This window comes from Myotis yumanensis, unplaced genomic scaffold, assembly GCF_028538775.1.
Source record: "Myotis yumanensis isolate MYYU_CA2020_CCGP unplaced genomic scaffold, mMyoYum1.0.hap1 SCAF_15, whole genome shotgun sequence".
NCBI lineage: Eukaryota > Metazoa > Chordata > Mammalia > Chiroptera > Vespertilionidae > Myotis > Myotis yumanensis.
Genome location: NW_027223766.1, coordinates 47137035 through 47159759, shown reverse-complemented (window position 1 = coordinate 47159759; position 22725 = coordinate 47137035). Strand labels below are relative to the sequence as shown.

The following is a 22725-nucleotide window of genomic DNA, read 5'->3' as shown; positions in this document are numbered from 1 at the left end:
GGCATGTTCCTTCCCGCTCTGAAACAAGTGGATAATACGCCTTTTGAACTCGCTAAATCTGACTCCGCTCTGCTTTTAATCTGCCTCTGGTTCAATAGTTATAGAATCAGTCGAACTCCATTCTTCTTTGATAATAAGCCCAACATTTTTTTATTTTTTATTTTTTTTTAGTGCTAGCTTGTGCCAGGTACTGTTATTTACTTATGGTTAAAAACCAAAATAAAAACAAAAAACAACCTCCATGCGGTAGATATTACCTTCCCTACTTTATAGTTAAGGAAACCGAGAAAAAGAAACGGTAGAACACTTGCCCCAGGTTACATAGGTAGTAAGTGACAAAACTGGAATTCAACCCAGAAAGCCCACCACAGAATCTAGCATTGATCACCAAATTAAGTGTATCACCTGGTTTATTTTGCCAATACCATGTAGATATTCAAAGGTAGATTCATGGTCACCCAGAGCCCCTGGCCCAAACCCACCACTCTGGCCCTGGGCATGGTTCTGGCCACCCAATTGTTCTGTCTTCCTGGGATTGCTTTTTCTGCTCATTGTGAAATTACAACTCCTCCCCTCCTCATTCTCCTCCCACTGCAGTCAAGCATGTTGCTTGTTTCTGGCGAAATGAGCACACGGTGAGCCAAGCTTTTGGAGGTGGAGCCCCTGTACTTCCTCTCGGCAACACTGGATTTGGAATCTGGACACCTCATTCCTGGTAGGGGTAGTGGCAACCTTCCCCCCATAATTTATTACTGTGAGCTTTTTTATTAGCGAGAAAAATGGCAGTCTCCGGAGGCTGATGCTGGCTTGTGTATTGATTCCAAATTTCTATGACCTTATTTAAAGGTGGAGTTGGCCGTGAATGGTAATAATACTTCAGGCATCTTTTAATACCAACAGCAGCTCAACTACCTTAAAATAATTTTGGTTGTGAGCAAAGAAAGCAATTTCAAGGCAGCTCATGTTCTCTCTAAGTTTCTCATAGCTGCTCCTGGGAATACTTGATAATTTCTTAAGGCTTATCTCATTAAATTAATTACATTTTCTGGATGCCTCATGTTTTATTTTGTTTTTAATACCAGCCATCTCTGAGTTATAAGTAACAACACTATTCCTCCAGATTATGAAAAAAAAACATACTTGAACTTTCTTAGAAATTCATTATTCTAGACACAGTCAATTAAAGTGGTGTCAGCAATTTTTTATTCTTTATCCTTTCTATTTTGGGTTAAAAATTGCTTCCCAGTTAGGAAGCAATTTTTTTCAACAGAGTGTGTAAAAACATTGTTAGTATTATATAACTAGTGTGAGAGATTAAAAGAGCTAGTTGCTGGGGTATTTGAATTTCTTCTGACATATGGGGATGTGAATAGGTTTAGGCAAAGCCTGAAGGAAATGGAAGTGAATTAAATGAGGCCGCCATAGATGAAAATCCAAATAATGGAAAATAGAGCCCATATTTGAAGTCTGTTTCTCTTCCGTTAACAACTGGCCATTCCTACTGGACATGGCCTTAATATACCACTCAACCGGTAGACAGAGGGATACTGGTCCCTGACTGATTGAGTCTTCATTACATATTTTTGAAAAAATTGTATAATGAGTTTTTAATTTTTTTCTCATCCTCACCTACGAACATGTCCATTGACTTTAGACAGGGGAAGGGACAGAGAGATAAAGAGAGAAAAAAACATGCTGTGAGAGAGAAACATCGATGGGTTGCTTCCCATCCACGCTTTGACCTGGGATGGGACCCTCAGCCTAGCCATGTGCTTCTACCGGCAATTGAACCCCCAACCTTTCGGTGTATGGGACGACATTCCAATCAACTAAAGCCACACCGGCCAGGGCTGATTTTCATTACATTTTAAACTCAGTGTAGAATAGGAGTCAGAAGCCCTGACTATGTAACCTGACTCCATTTTTGCTCTTGCAAAATGAATATAAAAATAGACATTTTAATTTATTCAACACATATGTACGGAGCCCCATGGCCGAGTACAGTAGTGAGGTGTGGTGCAGAATAGGAGTTTGGGTATCAGACACATTTGGGTTTAAAAATCTTGCTCTCCCTCTTCTGAACTGTGTGACTGGGAGCAAATTGCTCAATTAAGCCAAGCATGAGTGTCATCAAAAACAGGTGTTGGCAATCGACAGCCCCTGGGCCAAATTCAGCCTGCTCCCTGTTTGCGTTAATGAACTTTTATTGGAACGGGGCCATGCCCACTTATTTACATATTTTTTTCTGGCTGCTTTTACACCACAATAGCAAAGTAACTATCTCAACACACACGACACAGCCCACAAAGTCCAGAATATTTACCGTCTGGCTCTTCACAGGAAAACTTGGCCGTCCCCCAATCTAGTAAACTAAAATGATAGGACTGACCCCAGGAGATGATTGTGACAATTAAATTGGATGATGTGTACATATTGCTTAGGACATTGGTGGGTGGTAAATTCTCACTAACTGGTTGGTATCATTGCCTGTATTCTGTGAGACATTAGACTCAATTCTGGAGGCACCATGACAAATATGACACAGCTTCATCCTGAAGGAGCATAAGCCAGCAATAGGATCATGGGATGAGAGAGGCGTCCAGGCTGCCCAGTGGAGCCACAGTAGCCAGACACAATACTTACCTCGCTTCCCTATATTGGCTATGGGATCTATGATATGTAAAATCATGCTAATGGTAGTGCTTTTCTTCCCAAGAATATAGCACATCTGACAGAAGACTTGTTGATAATTAATTTTGTAGTGTTTTCCTCTCCAATGTATATAACTGACACATACTGTGATTGTACATGAAGGCATTGGGGAGGCTAAGCAGATAATTTGCAAAGGATTGTTGATTCGCTTACCTGGGTATATATACACATACAAAATGAGGTGTTTGGTGCATTTAACGTGGTATGGTGTAAGAGCTAAAATTAAGACTCAACATTATGTCCTGCCTGGACACCTGGTAAAATTGGTTACCTCACCTGGCCTAATTACAAGTTTCCTCCCTGCTCTGCTCCAGAGAATAAGTACCCTAGCAAACAGCTCTCCTTACCAAAGGGTCCGGGTGTACTTCCTGCTTATCCCTGAGCAGTAGGTTTCAGTTCCCTGTTGGCTTATGGAATTACCCCAACATGCCAATCACATACTCCCATAGAGCCCACCCCTCCCAGCCCCTGCTGTTTACTCTGTTCCCAGTCGCAAGCCCCACTGGGCCTTGTGTGGCATGGGGTGTTTCCTTCAGGCTGTGAGTGTATGTGACCATTCGATTGCTTTCAATCTCCTCTGTCCATTGTTGGCTATTCCGCCATCTCCCTCACCCTGGGGTAGGACTCTCTCCCTCACCAATGAGATGAAGAGAAGGTGAGTAGGACACTTGGCTCAACGTGCACCATGACATACAGTGGGGCCTTGACTTACGAGTGTCCCGACTAACGAGTTTTTTGAGATACCAGCTGTCTCTCTGCCGATTTTTTGCATTGAGTTGATAGAGTAATTTGAGTTAACGAGCTCCTTAACGAGCTCGGTCTCAGAACGAATTAAACTCGTAAGTCAAGGCCCCACTGTATTAGGGACTAGGGAGAGACCAAGGCAAAATGTTTCTGTGCTTAGGGCGGGAGGGAGAGAGAGGGGGGGCCATAGGGGTGGGAGGAATAGGTTTGTGCCTGTAGGTCCCGGCAGATTAGTGGTTTTCACAGGCAGAGCATCTCCTGTGTCCACAGGAGTATGGAGAGCCTGCTGTTTTTCATGAAGCAGGGGAGACTGTCATAAAGTGCTACAGTGACCCCCTGAGCAGTCTTGTTCATGAACTTGAAAGATCTCCCATAAACAGCTGGAGTGGTGGTGCCCAGGGGAGCGTCTGGAAGAGCTGAAATGGTCTTTTAAGGAGATAGGGGTGGTGAATTCATGACATTTCCGTACACATGTTTGTGTGATCTCATTTGTTCCTCAAAGCATCAAACGGCCTGAGAACATTTGGGTCTGAAATGGTCAGGTCAGTCTCCTCAGTCACCGAGTGGAGTCATGAACATTGAGAAGAAACTAGCAAAAATACGAGCTTTGAAGTCATCAACGCTTGGGTCAGGCTTGCTAAGGGATCTTAAAGCCTCAGGAAAGCAAATGTGCTCTTTGTTTCTCTCTCCGGTTCCTTTCATTCCGAGTGGAGGAAGCACTGAAGCAATCATTTCAGTCATAAATCACGGACACGTGGTGAGCAGGACACAGAGGCGCGAACCTTAACCTTTTTACGCTTTGGAAACAGTTACATCTTTCTCAATGGAATTAGCATTAATGCATATGTACCTTTCAAATGTCTGTGCACGCTCCCCACTCTTCCTTTCACGGTGACATTCCTTCCTCTAGTCATCAACACCATTTTTGAGATTTTACATTTTGTCCTGTCAATTGTCAAAAATTGCCTGTCCTCTTCCTTTTTTTTTTTGTATTTCCTTTCTCACCTCATTCACTTTTTTGAAATTAACAGGAAGGAATATTTATAGAAAAATAAATGTGCAGCTTTTCCAAGTAGCAAAAAAGAAAAAAAAAAAAGACCTTTGTTTTACTTTTTCCTCTGGGCAAACATGTCATTTGAACTCTTGATTACATGGAGATTCGATTGCATGTTAATCCTTTACTCTGTGCTCGGTTTAACGTTTCAATGTCTGAGTCTAACGTCTGGGGAGATAGGGAAGGAATCATCAGAGATGCTTGGGCTTTGGGCCAAGGAAGAGAACAGGGCACCACATGAAACAAGACTCAGAGCAGAGCGCAGGACTCAGCTGCGAGCCATGTGTTAGGAAAGAAAAGCACTTTCCTCTTTGTAGTAGCATTATCTTTGATACATTACCCATTTGGCAGTCCTGACCAATAAAACATTTTTTTTTTTTTAACCCGAGCAATCTTGTGAAATTCTTGGTTTTCACCCTTCCATGTTTGAAATTCATCAGATTCAGTGGTGGCCTTTTCTGAACATGAAGATCGGTGGTCTTTAACAAAGATTTGGAAGGCACATATGTGCCGCTGTTAAATCAGATGAAACAGACTTAAATGTTTCTGGGGGCTGGAAATGTTGAGGTTAATGTCTGTCCTTTTGACTAACCATATGTCCTTGAAGCATGACTGAAATAAATGGAAGACAAGAGTTCAATCTTTAGTCAGACGATTCAGTTTATCACCAAGGTGAGGGAAGGGGCCATGGGCCGCTGCCATGCTGTGCGATTGCGTGTTTTTTTGCTGCGTTGTACTCTACCTCTGAACTCAGGAGCCCGGTCACTGTCCTATTATGTTAGACAAAGTAGGCAGGTTGTTGAAGGCCTTCCAAGTAGCAACATCTGGGTAATCCTTCCCAGTTCCAAAGGGGCCTCAGGGAACTGAGCCTCCAGTACTCGCACATCTGGTTCGGGTTTGAAAATATGGTGCTCTTCTTGTCAGGGTGTCTTTGAAGATATTTTAGTTGCTGATTGACAATTTCGCCATTTTTCAGAAGTATTGAGAGAATGTCACAAACACATTTTGTGAGTCGTGTTCTAAGGTTTTCATGCTTCTCAGAAGAGAACATATTGGTAATTGATCAGCTAGGCCCCTGATATACAATGCTTTTGAAATGTGGGCCTGTGTTCCTCTTTTTCAATGAGAAAGCTCAATCATAGCATTTTCCAGTTTCTGATGTCAGAATAATGAACATGTCTTTCTCCGTTCTATTCTGGTTTGGTAGTTCCTAGGAGTTTGTTGACCTAAAAATTAATTGAACAATTGATTTGGTGACAGTTAAATATAAAACCACACCAAAATATTATATTGACATTCCAAGATGGATAGAATGGCATGTGTGATTAATCAGCTTACCGATACAGGTTCAACTAAAATTCAACTCAGGCATGCAGAAGGAAAAGGTACTTAGCTAGAATTATAGCTTTATTTTTAGTATCTCTTTTCTTACAGTGATATTTTATGATTACTAAAGTGATACATGCTTACTTTACCAATTTGAGTAAGACATAAAATGTATTGAGAAAATAAAAAATTCAAATAATTCTTTTAACTAGAGATAGTTGTTTTGAACATTTTGTTGAAATATATACTATTACATGTGTGTTATATGGGTGTGTAGGTATGTGAGCATATGTATGTGGATACTGTAAAGATACTCACCCAGGATCCCACAAAACTAAATGATAAAACTAAGATTCAAACCCAGGAGTGTTTGATATAGATTTTTTAGTGTATAAATATGTACATATCTAAAAACACATACTTGTATATCTAACACATAAATTAGATTTTAGTTAAATATTACTACTATTAATTACATTATGCATCTAGTCTTCAAAGATCATTTTCACATTTGCATTAAATTTTATAACCATACTAGAGGCCCAGTGAACGAAATTCATGCACAGGGGTGGTCCCCTCAGCCCAGTCTGCACCCTCTCCAATCCAGGACCCTTCGGGGGATGTCCAACTGCCGGTTGAGGCCCCCTGCTGGCCTGGCTGCCCCACACAGCCTGCTGTTCAGTTGTTTGGTTGTCCCTCACTAACCCCCCTGCCGGCCTGGTCGTAGGCAGCCATCTTGTGAGGGCGTGAGGGTTAATTTGTATATTACCTCTTTATTATATAGGATATTCTCAGATTTTATTCATTTTGTAACTGAAAGTTTGTACCCTTTACCAACTTCTTCCTATTTATCCTGCCCTACAACCACTGGTAACCACTTTCTACTCTGTTTCTATGAGTTTGACTTTTTTTTTTTTAAATTTCACATTTAAATGATACCATGAGATATTTATTTTTCTCCATCTGCCTTATTTCACTTAGTGTAATGCCCTCCAGGTTTACCCATTTTATTGCAAATGACAGAATTTTCTTCCTTTTTTTTGAGTTGAATAATATTCTATTAATATATATACACCACACTTTCCTTATCTATTCATCTGTTGACAGGCATTTAGGTTGTCTGTGTGCCTTGGCTATTGTGAATCATGCTGCGCTAAACAGTGAAGTATAGCTATTTTTTCAAGGTAATTATTTCTTTTCCTTTGGATAGAGATCCTGAAGTGGAAGTGTTGACTCATATGTTGTCCCTTTTATAATTTCTTGAACCTTCACACTCTTTTCCACAGTGGCTATACCAGTTTACATTCCCACCAACAGTGTCTCAGGGTTCCCTTTTATCCACATACTAGACAGCATTTATTATCTCTTGCTATTTTTTTATGATAAACAAGTGTGAACTACCCTGTTTATTTATTTCTCTTACTAATAACACTTAAGATCTCCCTCTTAACAAAACTTTAAGTGTACATTGTAATATTGTTAAACATAGGCACTGTTTAAATTTTTATTTTGATTCATGTCAGAATATTTTAGAGCACATAATTAAATTGTTTTCAGGAACTACTTAAATGTTATAGTTTGCAACCCTTTTGGATGTCTCAAATATGAGGTGTCTGCACATAGAAATGAAAATCCTAAATATATATTCTACATAACCACTAAAACTGTTCTCATCTCTCATCAAAATATGGATCTCTTAACCTTGTTCCTCTGAAGTCTATATTAAAATATTAAATCTTGCCCTAACTGGTTTGGCTCAGTGGATAGAGCATCGGCCTGCGGACTAAAAGGTCCCAGGTTTGATTCTGGTCAAGGGCATGTACCTTGGTTGCGGGCACATCCCCAGTAGGAGGTGTGCAGGAGGCAGCTGATCGATGTTTCTCTCTCATCGATGTTTCTAACTCTCTATCCCTCTCCTTTTCTTTCTGTAAAAAATCAATAAAATATATTTTTAAAAAATTAAATCTTTTCTCTACTAAATTCACTTCTGTTGTATTCAGCATATGGAAAGACTACACTGTAATTTTAGTTGCAGAACTATATATTTCATATTGAACAAAATCTTATCCAGGAGGCTTTTCTCTTTATAACTTACTAGAGGCCTGGTGCACGAAATTCATGCTTGGGTATGGTACCTATGCCTGGCATGCGATCAGGGCCATCTTCCCCAGCTGTTCGCAGCCAGCCCCTCCCCCTGTTACCCCCCGACCCTTAGTTCCCCGTTCGCCATCGAGTGATCAGTGCTTGATGGCTGGGGAAAGGGACCGAGAGGTCAGCTGTTCCCGCCCAATCGCCAGCCCCAGCCCCGCAGCAGGTGGCCATCAGGTGGTGGGAGCCTGCCGGCCAGGGAAAGGGACCAAGAGGTGGTCAGTGAGCCTCCTAGTGACTGGTCCAGTGGTCATTCTGGTCGTTTTGCCATTAGAGTCAATTTGCATATTGCCCTTTTATTATATAGGATAGAAGCCTGGTGCATGGGTGAGGGGCTGGCTGGCCTGCCCTGAAGGAGTCCCAGATCAGGGTGTGGGGGAGCCCACTGAAGGGTGGGGCTGCCGGGGTTTGCAGGCCAGTCCCACCCCCGATCAGGGGGGAGGAGGTTCTGCTGGGACGAGGTGGTTTGCAGGCCGGCCACGTCCCCATTGGGATGGAGGTCCCTGCTTGGGGTGGGGCCAGCCTGGGCAAGGGGCCGCTGCAGTTTGCAGGCTGGCCACACCCCCGATCGGGATGAGGGTCCCCCTAGGGGGTGGGCATCCTGAGCGAGGGGCCAGGGGCAGTTTGTAAGCCGGCCAACCACCTGGCTTTGTCAGGAAGGACGTCTGGAAGATGTCCAGTCTAATTAGCATATTATCCTTCTATTAGTATAGATTCTGAATTTTGTTTGATTTGATGACTTCTTGTGTGTATATGAAAACCCAAGTTAGAATTTAGAGGAGCAGGAGGGAGGAAGGAAGAAAGCTGAACTCTACTTCCATCTCTCGATACATCACAGTGGTTCCCACAAATAACTTAAGTCAGAAGGGAGCACTAGGATGGGGGCATCTAGTCCCTACTAGTCCAGCAGGGCCCTGAGCTGTGCTTTCATACTGTCCTGCTCTGTGGCTTCTTATTCCACATTTAAAAATGAGCCTCTGTGTCTAGACTTCAAGGCCACTTAACTTCCCTTCAGCCACAAGTTCATGTTCTAGCCACAGCTGGGGGTGGCAGAGGCTCCCTCCTGTGGGCACGCCAGCCCTGTCCATTAGGTAGGAGACAGCCTACAAGAGCTGGAGCAGTTTGAGTTTGATGAACGGATCCTCTACATGAAGAAAAAAACAAAAAAAACAAAAGAAAACATTAGGAGAAACTTTGCTAATTGGTGCTTATATACATGCTTAACCATCCAGGGAACGATTTCTCCATCCCTGCAGCGGTCACTGGGCTGCATCGCCAGAGCAGTCCCACCAACGTCACAGCCTAAGAAGGCACATTGGCATTTAGAGGCGACCAACAGAGTTGGAGCGAGGAGGTTGTCAGAGGGCGGCGTTCACACACCGTCTCTCACGGCTGCCGATCCCGTGTCACACACAGCTAGCTGACCTGCGACTCCTCGCCTTTGAAACGAAGGGGATGGACCAGATGCCCTGCTAAGGCTTTCCAGCTTTGACATTTTATGAACTGCTGGCATACATATGTGCTCGAGCATCTCTCGCATACCACTTGCCATCTTTCTGGCAAGCCGTACCAAGTTACGACAAGTCACCGATATAAAAATTACAAATCCCTTCATCCCGTTAAAAGCTAAACAGGGGCATATTAGACATTTTAAGAGTTTCTTTGAGGGTGTAAAACTGGATCAGGCAGTGGCACACTGAAGTGGTGAGTAGCCCTCTGCCAACAGGACCCGGGGAGGGGCCTTTATAGAGAAGAGGCAGAAAGTCCGAAACTTACCGACTGGCTGTGGCCTCCAGCCCAGTTGGCTGTTTGTGAGTGGCTTTCCTTCAGTTTCCATTTCGGTCACCTGAGGCCTTCACGGGTTATTTTTGTTTGCTTATGTAGGCAGCCCTGGCAGTAGCGCCACCTCAATTTAATTAACTTAAAACCCCTAACACTTTGGAAGGAAGCTCAGACTAAGCCCACCCTTCTCCCCCCAGGACAGACCTGGAAAATGAAGGCTTTTACAAAACCTCAGGCCTGGGTATGGCTGTCCCTCCAGGTTCTGCCTTTAGTCAGCTCAATAACAATACAACTTCTGACTCGGTCTTCTTGTTCCTCATGTAACGGTTTGTTGCAAGGACTGCAATTCATGTAGGAGGAGTGCCTCAAACCTAGTCGGTGCTTGATCATTTGCAGGGAGACATCTGCTCTGCTCCACCGGGCGGTTCACACCACCTCGGTTCCTGTTTCCTCACCTTCCACGTGCAGCGCGAGAAGAGAGAGAGGAGCTCAGGACCTGCCCCGCTCGCCAGCGTCTCAGATCCTTGCAAAGCCCTCGAAGATGCGCCGGCAAAAATATGTGCTGGTTATTGGACCCATTTCAGCCTGCCTTCCACGATTTGGGTTCTCCTTACAGTTTTGCTTTTGAACCAGCCTTTGTCCTGTGACAACAGGTTTGCCAAAAAGACAGGGGTCGTTGCTAACGTTTATCTCTTTTTGACGGTAACTCAATGCCTTTACCAAAATTTATAATCCCTTTGTACCTAAATGTTTATACGTGTTGTTAAGCCATCATGTAAAAGTATATAAACATTTTCGCATGTTCTACCATATCAAATATGGTACGTATGATAATGATTAGAACCACCACCCTAACATATTGTGAAAAATGTCACATATGCTTTTAATTATGGTTTCTGATTTTCAAGCACGCACTCAGGGGAAGGAGGAAGTGGCTTTCTATTTCACTTCTTTGCTGCTAACAGAATATGCATGTGTTTTGGCAACTTTCCTGGAGAACATCTGTCTAAAAGGGAGCATTGAGGAGTTAATTGACATCTACTGAGCCCAAGGCAATGGCTGTATGGCCTATGAGGTCTCTGTTAAACATCTTAACTGTGTCTCCCTTTAAGCGCAGTAACAAAACATACTATTGATTCTGCTCTTTAAATACAAAAGCAGATCACAAGCGAAGCGTAAACTGGTTTATTTACAGAAGAACTTCATGAAGTTGGTACACAGCTGAAACTCTTTTTTTCCGAAAGACTTATTTGGGGAGGGGTTTGTCAATGGCTTGTGGACACGTTTCCAGTGGTTGATCCCAAAGGAATGAATGGAAAAAGGGCTTCTTAGAATTGGGTGGCAGAGGTGGGGAGGGCCATGGTGGCAAAGCCAGCACTTTGACATTGCTTTGGTTCTGGTTGGAGGAAGCATGATGAAGGATTTGAAAAATAATAAAGTGACCAACAATTTAGAGGAGCTGGCTGGACAGATATAAATGGAACTAGAGGCCCCTTGCACAAAATTCGTGCCTGGGTACGGTCCCTAGGCCTGGCCTGCGATCAGGGCCATCTTCCCCAGCTGCCCGCAGCTACCCCCCCCCCCCCCCACCGCCACCACCCACCCCCAGTTCTCCATTCACCATCGGATGATCGGTGCCTCGTGGCCAGAAGGGACCAAGAGGTGGTCAGTGTGCCTCATAGTGACTGGTCCAGCGGTCATTCTGGTTGTTCTGTCCTTAGGGTCAATTTGCATATTACCCCTTTTGTTATATAGGACAGAGGCCTGGTGCACAGGTGGAGGCCAGCTGGCCTGCACAGAGGGAGCCCTGTATCAGGGTTGGGGGTCTCTGCTGGGGGTGCAGAGCCATCTGGGGCGAGGGGCCGCTTGCAGTTTTCAGGCAGGCCATGCCCCTGATCGGGGTAGGGGTCCCCACTGGGGGGCAGGGCAAGCCTGGGTGAGGGGCTGCCAGGGGTTTGCAGGCTGGCCATGGCCCTGATGGGGATGGGGGTCCCCACTGGGGGGCAGGGCTGTCCTGGGTGAGAGGCCGCTGGGTGTTTGCAGGTCAGCCACACCCTCAATAGGGGTTGGGGTCCCTGCTAGGGGGCAGGGCTGGCCTGGGCGAGGGGCCTTGGGCAGTTTGCAGGCTATCCACACCCCCATCGGGGTGGAGGTCCCCACTGGGGGCGGGTCTGGCCTGGGTGAGGGTCCACCAAAGGTTTGCAGGCCAGCCATGCCCCTGATCAGGGTTGGGATCCCCACTAGGGGGCGAGGCCAGCCTGGGTGAGGGGCTGCGGGTGGTTTGCAGGCTGGCCACACCCCCAGCTTTATCAGAAGGATGTCTAGAAGACATCTGGTCTATCCAGTCTAATTAGCATATTACCCTTTTATTAGTATAGACTAGAGGCCCGGTGCACGAAATTCATGCATGGGAGGGGGGTGTGTTCCTCAGCCCAGCCTGCACCCTCTCATAATCTGGGACCACTGGCTCCTAACTGGTCGCCTGCCTGATTACCCCTAATGGCTCACCTGCCAGCCTTATAGCCCCTAACCACTCACCTGCCTGCCTGATCATCCCTAACTGCTCACCTGCCTGCCTGATCACCCCTAACTGCTCACCTGCCTGCCTGATCACCCCAACCACCTCTGCCTCAGGCCCTGCTGCACGACTTCGTTCGGAAGATCGTTTGGCTGTCCAGTCTAATTAGCATATTACACTTTTATTGTTATAGATGGGATTAAGCCTTCCCATTTTTTGTCAGGTTTGACAAGAAATGTACCAATGGTTTACAGATTAAGAAAGACAGCCGGGCCGGGTATGGCTCAGTGACCAAGCATCGACCCAGGGGTTACCGGTTCAATTCCCAGTCAGGGCATATGCCCAGGTTGTGGGCTTGATCCCCAGTGTGGGGCATGCAGGAGGCAGCCCACCAATGATTCTCTCTCCTCATTGACATTTCTCTCTCTCTCTCTCTCTCTTTCTCTCCCTTCTCTCTGAAATCAATAAACATTTTTAATTAAAAAAAAAAGATACTAAGTGTTGGGAAGTTAGCGGGATGTTAGAATTCGAATTTAATGCCTTGCTCTAAAGCCTGATATTTGTGTGTGTTTTTAACTACAGTTATAAGTTATGTGGCAAATAATTGTGCCACAGCAAAGACACTACAGACATTGATGGGTAATGGATCAGACATAGGATGGCCAGATAAAATACAGACACCCAATTAACTTTGAATTTTGGATAAACAATATTTTTTCTTTGCTAAATCCACCAACCCTGTCCAGACAGTAATTTAAAACAATAGAACGCCACAAATCAGAATCAGGTAAGCAGGCCTACACAGGACTGATACGAAAGGCAAAGCTGGAAAGAGAAATCATGGAGATGGGCAAAAACAGAAAAGCCACAAATCCCAGGAGAAGAACAAAGTGGTTGGGGTCTGGGGGCCGTTGATAAAGAAGGATCTGGAACTGGAAGCGGTGAGGACCCAGCAGGAGAAAGTCAATGCAGAAGAGGAGAGAGCTACTCAGTGGAGCTTTGCTAAGGCACATGGAAAGGCACTATGACCAAAGCGATTGTGCTGATTTCTTTGGGCCCCAACAGCAAAGACTGTCCACAACGTGTTACCACACACATTGACTTCCTCACAGATCTGGAAGCTAGAACTTTGAGAACATGTAGTCATTGGGATTGATTTCTTCTGAGGTCTCCTTGGCCTGTAGATAACCACCCTTCTCCTGTGTCTTCGCATGGTCATTTCTCTATGTCTGGCTGTGTGTTAATCTCTTCTTCTAAGGACTCTAGTCATATTGGATTAGGGCCAACCCTAATATTACATCATTTTGTTTTAATTACCTCTGGAAAAGCCTTGTGTCCTAAACAGTCACCTTCTGAGGTATTGGGGGCTAAGACTTCAATATATGATTTCAGATCCCCAGGCCAGGTTCAGTTACCCTCAGTCCTTCGTCCCCTGAAAACAGCTAAACTCTTCATGTTCTTCACCAGCATTCCCATGCTGGGCCATCTCAGAGCTCATCTGCCAAAAGGCTGAGCTCTTTGTGCTTTAATCATACAACTAATCCAAATGCTACCATACCCCTAATACTAACCCTAACCCTAACCCTATCCATTACCTTAACCCTAGACCTACCAAAATGCTGAGCTCCTGGTGCCTTAACCATACCCAGAAACCTAACCCTAAACCTAACCCTAACCCTAACCCTATCCCTATCCCTATCCCTATCCCTAACCCTAACCCTAGCGCTAGCCCTAACCCTAACCCTATCCCTAACCCTATCCCTATCCCTAGCCCTAGCCCTAGCCCTAACCCTATCCCTATCCCTATCCCTATCCAAAACCCTAGCCCTAGCCATAACCCTATCCCTATCCCTATCCCTATCGCTAACCCTAACCCTAACCCTAACCCTAGCCCTAACCCTATCCCTATCCCTATCCCTATCCCTAGCCCTAGCCCTAGCGCTAGCCCTAACCCTAACCCTATCCCTAACCCTATCCCTATCCCTAGCCCTAGCCCTAGCCCTAGCCCTAACCCTATCCCTATCCCTATCCCTATCCATAACCGTAGCCCTAACCCTAGCCCTAACCCTAACCATAACCCTAACCCTATCCCTATTCCTATCCCTATCCCTATCCCTATCTCTAACCCTATCCCTAACCCTAACCCTAACCCTAACCCTATCCCTATCCCTATCCCTAACCCTAACCCTAACCCTAGCCCTAGCCCTAACCCTAGCCCTAACCCTAACCCTATCCCTATCCCTATCCCTAACCCTAACCCTAGCCCTAACCCTAACCCTATCCCTATCCCTATCCCTAACCCTAACCCTATCCCTAACCCTAACCCTATCCCTATCCCTAACTCTAACCCTAACCCTAATCCTATCCCTTGCCCTAGCCCTATCCCTATCCCTAGCCCTAGCCCTAACCCTAACCCTAACCCTAACCCTAACCCTAACCCTAACCCTAACCCTAATCCTCCACCACCCACTCCAGCCTTCCTGGGCCCTGGTGTTTTCAATGATTCCAAGTGACCTGCTCCTCACCTACCTCAAAACCACCTGGGTAGGTGTTTAAAACACACTTCCAGAGGCGATTTGTTGAAGGTCACACAGGTAGTAAATAACAAAGCCTGAATTTAAAATTAGATTTACCTGATACTAAAGCTCATACTGTTTTGACTCTTCTAAGCTGACTTGGCTTCGAATCACTTGCCTTTTCGTGATCTCAAAATCCCCTACTCACCAGCTGAAGTTGGTCCTCTGATTTTCGCTACCCTGCTTTGAATTGTTTCTCGGCTTCCCGTCCCGCTGCGATAGGTATGCCACCCACGGATGCTATGCTGACCTCCGTCTGGTCTTCGTAAACGTCACTTTAACTCCATTGTCTCTTCAGGGCACTTGCCCCTCCCTTGCCATCTTTCAGCACCACCTGGCACATTCTGATGCCACATGGCTCCCATACATCCTGCCTCCTTATGCTCACCATTTCCTTAATCCCCCTCTCTCCACTTGGACAACGTTTCTCTGCTCTTAGATTTCTGATCTCCACTTTCATCCCAGGTCTCACTGCTGTGCCCTCTTCTTTCTGACTTCATGGCAGTCTACACATTTAACATTGCAGCATCTGCCTGTAATTTCTTCCTAGTGTTAGGGGCATCCATCACGCTGCTGACGCCACATAAAGTCTGTGCACACATTACAGGTTTCAGGGGCAGGGAGGACTCTTCCGTCCAAAACGAGCTGACACTGTTTCACAACGTTGATTTGAGAAGCCATCCTCTACAAAGTGGCTTCATATGAACATACAGAGAATCCCGAGACAAAGGGTTTTTATTGACTTTCTAGAGATGAAATGACATGTGTCTATACAAGTAAAATTTCACATACAAAACCCAAAAAGCACTATTCTTCTGTTTCCAAATTCATGTTATATAATTTATAATGTTTAAATGTAAAGTGGATATCCACATACTCAACATCTAAATTGAATAACTGTTCACTTCTGCCACGTTTGGTGAATGTAGCTATACATGTGTGTATATTTCTTTCTTTTTTTAAATAGGCACAATGGGAACAGTGGGCAAGTCAGTGAAAGACATTATGATGATCCGGTATGTACCTCCAAAGGTTGAGTAAGTTTTTATTTATAGCGATGTCATTATCATACCTAAGAAATGAATAAAAACGTAAGGACTTGTATGCATGCATAAAAGCATAACCAATGGACACGGACACTAGCGGGTGAGGGCATGAGTGGGGGAGCGGAGGGGCAATGAGGGATAAGGACACATATGTAATATGTTAATCAATAAAGAATAAAATAAAAATAAGTAAATAAAAAATAAATGCCCAAGGAGTGAGTTAAAAAAAAACTGTTATAGTATCATCTAAATAGTTGTTCGTATTCAAGGTTTTTCCATGTGTTCCTAAAATGTATTCTCTGGCTTCAAGAAAAATCCAGGATCACCCTAACAGCCAGGCACAAATGAGCTCATGAGAGAGGAATGGGGACCAGCCAGGCTGCAGCCCAGGAGAGGGACAAGCTGCCTGTCCCATGGTCCCAGGTGCCAGCGGCTACGCCTGTGCCTGAGGCCCAGGGGAGGGACAGGCCACACACCCCGCAGTCCTGGGTGCCAGCCGACTGGGGCTGCTGCCCGGGAGAGGAACAAGTCGCCCACCCCTCAGTCCCGGGTGCCTGCAGCTGCAGCCTGGGTGAAGCTGCCCGCCCATGGTGTCCTGCGACTGCAGCTGGCCCAGGCGAAGCCGACCTGGATCCTGGGGGCCTGCGGCCGGCTGGAGGAGGGAATCCTGGGTTCCAGGTGCGGGGCGAGGCAGAGGCAGTTAGGGGCGATCAGGCCAGCAGGGGAGCAGTTAGGGGCGATCAGCCCGGTAGAGGAGCAGTTAGAGGTGATCAGGCAGGCAGGCAAGTGGTTAGGAGCCAGAGGTCCCGGATTGCGAGAGGCAGTCAGACATCCCCCGAGGGGTCCCAGATTGGAGAGGGTGCAGGCCAGGCTGAAGGTTCCCCACCCCTGTGCACAAATTTCATGCACCAGGCCTCTAGTTCTTCTATAAAGGACAACATTTTCTCATCAATTAGGATAAATTTTATTTCCTCTGAAAAAGACAGGGCAAATATTCATCCTTTCCCTTTTATTACCAATTTCAAAGTGAAGGATTATTATAATTTTCATCTCCAATGAAAGCAATGAGCCCTCTCCCCACTCTCCCACTTGGTCTTCTTTGAGATTCATTGAATTTTATTCTATTATTTATGCATGTTAAAGTTATGGTTTTTATTCATGTTCAAATTGTCCCAAGTTTGGCCAGTGGAACCCCTAGGACCGTGGTTGGCAAACTGCGGCTTGCAAGCCACATGCGGCTCTTTGGTCCCTTGAGTGTGGCTCTTCCACAAAATACCACATGCGGGCGCGTGTACAGTGCGATTGAAACTTCGTGGCCCATGCGCAGAAGTCGGTTTTCCGCCTGGGCGAGTCTATTTTGAAGAAGTACGGTTGATATTTGGCTCTGTTGACTAATGAGTTTGCTGACCACTGCCCTAGGAGATAGCTTATGTTTTCTTCTATTTGCATTAAAACTGAACATTCCTTGTTTTCTAGCACATTCAGATTTTCCTTGTATCCCCCCCACCCCAGGACTACTGTATCAAGGACATTTACAAATTTTTTTATGTTTAGATGAAAAAGAATACTGTGTCCTAATGTGTAGTGGGTCATTCCAAAAATATGCTTTATGCAATGCAAATACTTTGTTTCAGAAATTAGGTATTTGCAGCAAAAGAAAGATGTTCAGAGCCATAGCCTAATTCAGTATTTCACTCTATGGGTGATAAAGAAGCACACAAAGGAGACAGAAAGAGAACTTACATGGTTCAGATCACACCCGTGAGGTACTGGTTTGTACAAATGACCAGAGCAAGAGTAGAGAAATATTAGCAGTGTTATAAATAAAAGCTCAAATTACAAAAACATGTTAAATGTCATGTTGACATATTTATAAGATAGACTATAAAATGTATGAAAAAGAGACCTTTTCATATTTATCAAAATGCTGTAACTTACTAATATTTAAGGGATATAGTAGTAGTACTAGCTTATTAGTGTTTGTTGGTGGCCAAAATCATAAGGAAGCAATCTTACCTAATAATAGACCAACATGGTAATTGACCATACCTTCGTTACGCCTCCCATTGGCTAATCAGCGAGATATGCAAATTAACTGCCAACAAAGATGGCAGCCGGCAGCCATGGAGCTGGAATGAGCAGGAGGCTTGCTTGCTCCAGTGATGGAGGAAGCCAAGGTTCCCCGTCTGCTGCGGCCTGGCTCTAAGCTACGCTCAAAGCAACAAAGTTTCAATTATAGAAGCTAAATAAACCCCAGATACCTGCTTTCAGCCGGCTGTGGCCAGGGAGCTGGAGCACAGGAGACTTTCCCTCCTGCCTGCCCTGGCCAGCTCTGAGCTCCACTCCAGGCTACAAAGTTTCAATTATAGAAGGCAAATAAATCCCAGAAAAAAAAGAAAAAAAGGAGAGGCTGGGAGCTTCTGTTGCTGGGGAGGCTTGGCCAGCCTGAAAACGGCCACCAGCCATTCACCCAGGCTGGCCAGGCACCCCAGTGGCACCCCAGTGGGGACCCCCACCCTGAAGGGCAAACCAGATGGCCCCCACCCATGCACCAGGCCTCTATCCTATATAATAAATGGGTAATATGCAAACTGACCCTAACAGCAGAAAGACTGGGAATGACTGGTCACTATGACACACACTGACCACCAGGGGGCAGACACTCAATGCAGGAGCTGCCCCCTGGTGGTCAGTGCGCTTTCACAGGGGGAGCTCTGCTCAGCCACAAGCCAGGCTGCTGGCTGCCAGTATAGCGGTGGTGGTGGGAGCCTCTCCTGCCTCCTCAGCAGTGCTAGGGATGTCAGACTGCAGCTTAGGCCTGCTCTCCACTGGCAAATGGACATCCCCCAAGGACTCCCGGGCTGCCAGAGGGATGTCTGATTGCCAGCTTAGGCCCAATCCCCCAGGGAGCGGGCCTAAACCAGCAGGTGGTCATCCCCCGAGGGGTCCCAGACTGCGAGAGGGCACAGGCCGGGCTGTGGGACACCCCCCCCCCCCCCCCCCCCCGTGCACACATTTTTGTGCACTGGACCTCTAGTAAAATAATAATCTAATATGCTGAACTAAGTTGAGATAGAATTCTAAAATATCTAATATTATAAGTAAACTAGAGGCCCAGTGCACGACATTTGTGCACTGGAGAGGGATCCCTCAGCCCGGCCTGCACCCTCTCGCAGTCTGGAACCCCTCGGGGGATGTCCGCCCGCTGGCAGGGAGCAGGCCTAAGCCAGCAGGCGGACATCCCCCAAGGGGTCCTTAGCGCTGTTGCGGAGGCAGGAGAGGCTCCCGCCACCGCCACTGCACTTGCCAGCCATGAGCCCGGATTCTGGCTAAGCGGCACTCCCCCTGTGGGAGCACATTGACCACTAGGAGGCAGCTCCTGCATTAAGCATCTGCCTCTGGTGGTCAGTGTGTGTCATAGCGACCAGTCGTTCCGCCATTTGGTCAATTTGCATATTAGGGTTTTATTATATAGGATACCAGACCAGTGCATTGAAAGTAAGCATTCTCTACAACTAAACGATAGTCAGAATTCCAGAATTTGACATAAACTTCAGAAACTGGAATGACTCTCAGTTAAGTAAACCCACGGCTTGTCTATACACAGTTATTAAAAAGATATAATAGCTGTAAGCAGAGAAGCAAAGCTCAGACAACTCTAAATAGATGTTAATAAGGACAATGCAGAAAAGGAAGTATGGCAGCTTCTTTTTCAGGGACAGACCAGGAATATTTGAGTCAGCGAACACTATGACTTTGTTGTGAAATACATTGATAGGTTGACTAAAACTATGCTACTTTTTTTTTTCTTACCTCCAGAAAGTGGTCAGATGACAGTATCTACCACATTTCCATACAGATTTATTCTCTTGTGGAGAGACACGTTGTCCCATACAAATTTTTAAATGAATATCAGGGAAACATATTTGTCGGTTGTCATCTTCTCTGAAACAGCAATCACTTCTGTGGAAGTAGCTCCTTGCGAGTTTAAAAGCTTCCATTCCTCACCTAGGGGGAAAGAAGCTTTTCCCTATTAAAATGAGCACATGCACTTGTCACAACATCTAACTTTTGCCATGAAGTTAAGGACCATTTTTTACATAAGGCATTTAAGATGCATGTCTAGCTACAGAATGTATTGAGACAATAAAAGGCAAAATTGACATTGGGTACACAATGTAATATACAGATCATGTATCCTAGAAATGTACACTATAAACCAACGTCTCCCCAATAAATTTTTCTGCCAATATTATTTATTTGTTTGTTTGTTTTGTTTAGAAACTAGGAATATATTTTATTTAATCTTATCCTCTAGGACAGTGATGGCGAACCTTTTGAGCTTGGCGTGTCAGCATTTTGAAAAACCCTAACTTAACTCTGGTGCCGTGTCACATATAGAAATTTTTTGATATTTGCAACCATAGTAAAACAAAGACTTATATATATTTTTAAAATATATTTTATTGATTTTTTACAGAGAGGAGAGGAGAGGGATAGAGAGTTAGAAACATTGATAAGAGAGAAACATCAATCAGCTGCCTCCTGCACACCCCACACTGGGGATGTGCCCGCAACCAAGGCACATGCCCCTGACCGGAATCGAACCCGGGACCCTTGAGTCCACAGGCCGACGCTCTATCCACTGAGCCAAACCAGTCAGGGCAAGACTTATATTTTTGATATTTATTTTATATATTTAAATGCCATTTAACAAAGAAAAATCAACCAAAAAAATGAGTTTGCGTGTCACTTCTGACACACATGTCATAGGTTCGCCATTACTGCTTTAGGACATTAGTGTGATAAAATTGTTTTGCAGCAAACTCACCATCATCTTGTTGCCAGTTCTCTTTTTATTATTTTTATTTTTATTTTTTAAAAAAAATATATTTTATTGTTGACAGTATTATAGATGTCCCCTAATTTCCTCCACTTTGCCCCCTTCATCCAGCCCCTACCCCACTTAAGGAATTTACCACACTATGGTCTGTGTCCATGGGCTATGCATATGTCTGTAAATTCTTTGGTTTATTTCTTCCCATCTCCCCTCCTGCCCCCAAGATATGCCAGTTTGTTCCAAGCCTCCATGCCTCTGGAGTTACTTTGTTGGTCAACCTATTTTGTCCTTCAGATTCCACAAATAAGTAGGATCATGTGACGTTTGTCTTTCTCGGACTGGCTTATTTCACTTAGCATAATAATCTCCAGGTCAGAGAAGAAAACATAGGCAGCAAAATCTGGGACATCTCACATAGGGGAATTTTCGCTGCTACAGCTCCTAGGGCAAGAGAAGCAACGGAAAAGGAAAACAAATGGGACTACATCAAACTAAGAAGCTTCTGCGCAGCAAAAGAAACTATCATCAAAATGAAAAGAGACCCACTGTATGGGAGAAAATATTTGCCAATGATACATCTGATTAAGGTATTAATTTCCAAAATATAAAAAGAAAACATAAAACTTGACAAAAGGAAGACAAACAATCCAATTTAAAAATGGGCAAAGGACCTAAATGGACACTTCTCCAAAGTGCACATACAGAGGGCCAAGAGACATATGAAGAATGCACAATGTCACTATTCATCAGGTAAATGCAAATTAAAACCACAGTGAGATATCACCTGACACCTGTCAGAAAGGCTATCATCAACAAATCAACAAACGAGCGCTGTCTACGATTAGATGTGGAGAAAAGGGAACCCTGGTGCACCGCTGATGGGAATGCAGACTGAAGCAGTCATTGTGGGAAACAGAATAGAGTTTCCTGAAAAAATTAAATATAGAACTTTCATTTGACCCAGTGATTCCACTTCTAGGAATAAATCCTAAGAAAACTGAAACACCAATCAGGAAGAATATATGTACCCCTATTTTCATAGCAGCACAATGTACAAATAGCTAAGATCTGGAAACAGCCCAAATGCCCATAAGTAGATGAGTGGATAAAAAAGCTGTGGTACATTTATACCACGGAATGCTATGCAGCAGTAAAAAAGAAGAATCTCCCATCCAAGTACTAACCAGGCCCGACCCTGCTTAGCTTCCGAGATCAGACGAGATCGGGCGCGTTCAGGGTGGTATGGCCGTAGACAAAAAAGAAGAATCTCATATCCTTTGAGACAGCATGGAGGGACCTGGTGAATATCATGTTAAGTGAAATAAGTCAGTCAGAGAAAGACAAGTAGCACATAATTGCACTCATATGTGGAATCTAAGTAACAAAACTTCTGAACGGAGTGGATCCAGAGACATGGAAGCATGGAAGAGAGTGCAGAGTCTTGAAGGGAAGGCGAGGTAGGGTGGGTGGGTGGGAGGTAAACAACCAAAGACCTTGTATGCATAACCCATGGATACAGACAATAAAGATTTAAATAAATAAATAAATAAATAATGCTAAAAATTAATAAAATAAATTTTTAAAAAGGGAAACTTTGTACAACAAATTTTTATGCAAAAAATCACTGGTCAAATTAAGAACCAGAATAGCAACAGAATAATAAATGTTAAAAAAAAAATAAAATGAACTTATGATTGATTATAGAACAGAATGAAAATGTTATAAGTTTCGACCATGTAAAAAGTGTTAGTAACAAAATTTGGAGGTTGGAGAGGTAATGTAAGTGTCTAATTATTTTATCAACTATGCTAAGTATAAGTAAATGTTTTTGACAGTTAAAATATAATTAAAATTGTCTCTTAACTTCTTAATATTTTTAACTCTAGACATAGCTCTTAATTATTTACATTTGCATGTAAAATACATACACACACACACAAAGGATCTAGAATAAGTATGTCCTAGATCATGTGCGCTTC

The 22725-nt window shown here is 44.5% G+C and overlaps 1 long non-coding RNA gene across 1 annotated transcript in view; it reads left to right on the top strand.

The window, feature by feature from the left end:
* The first annotated feature begins 634 nt into the window (after nt 1–634).
* Nucleotides 635–22725, top strand: part of LOC138993215 (uncharacterized) — a 52044-nt gene continuing 29953 nt past the window's right edge. Inside the window, exon 1 of the long non-coding RNA XR_011468249.1 lies at nt 635–715. This is a non-coding gene — a long non-coding RNA (uncharacterized lncRNA). The remainder of the gene's footprint in view (nt 716–22725) is intronic.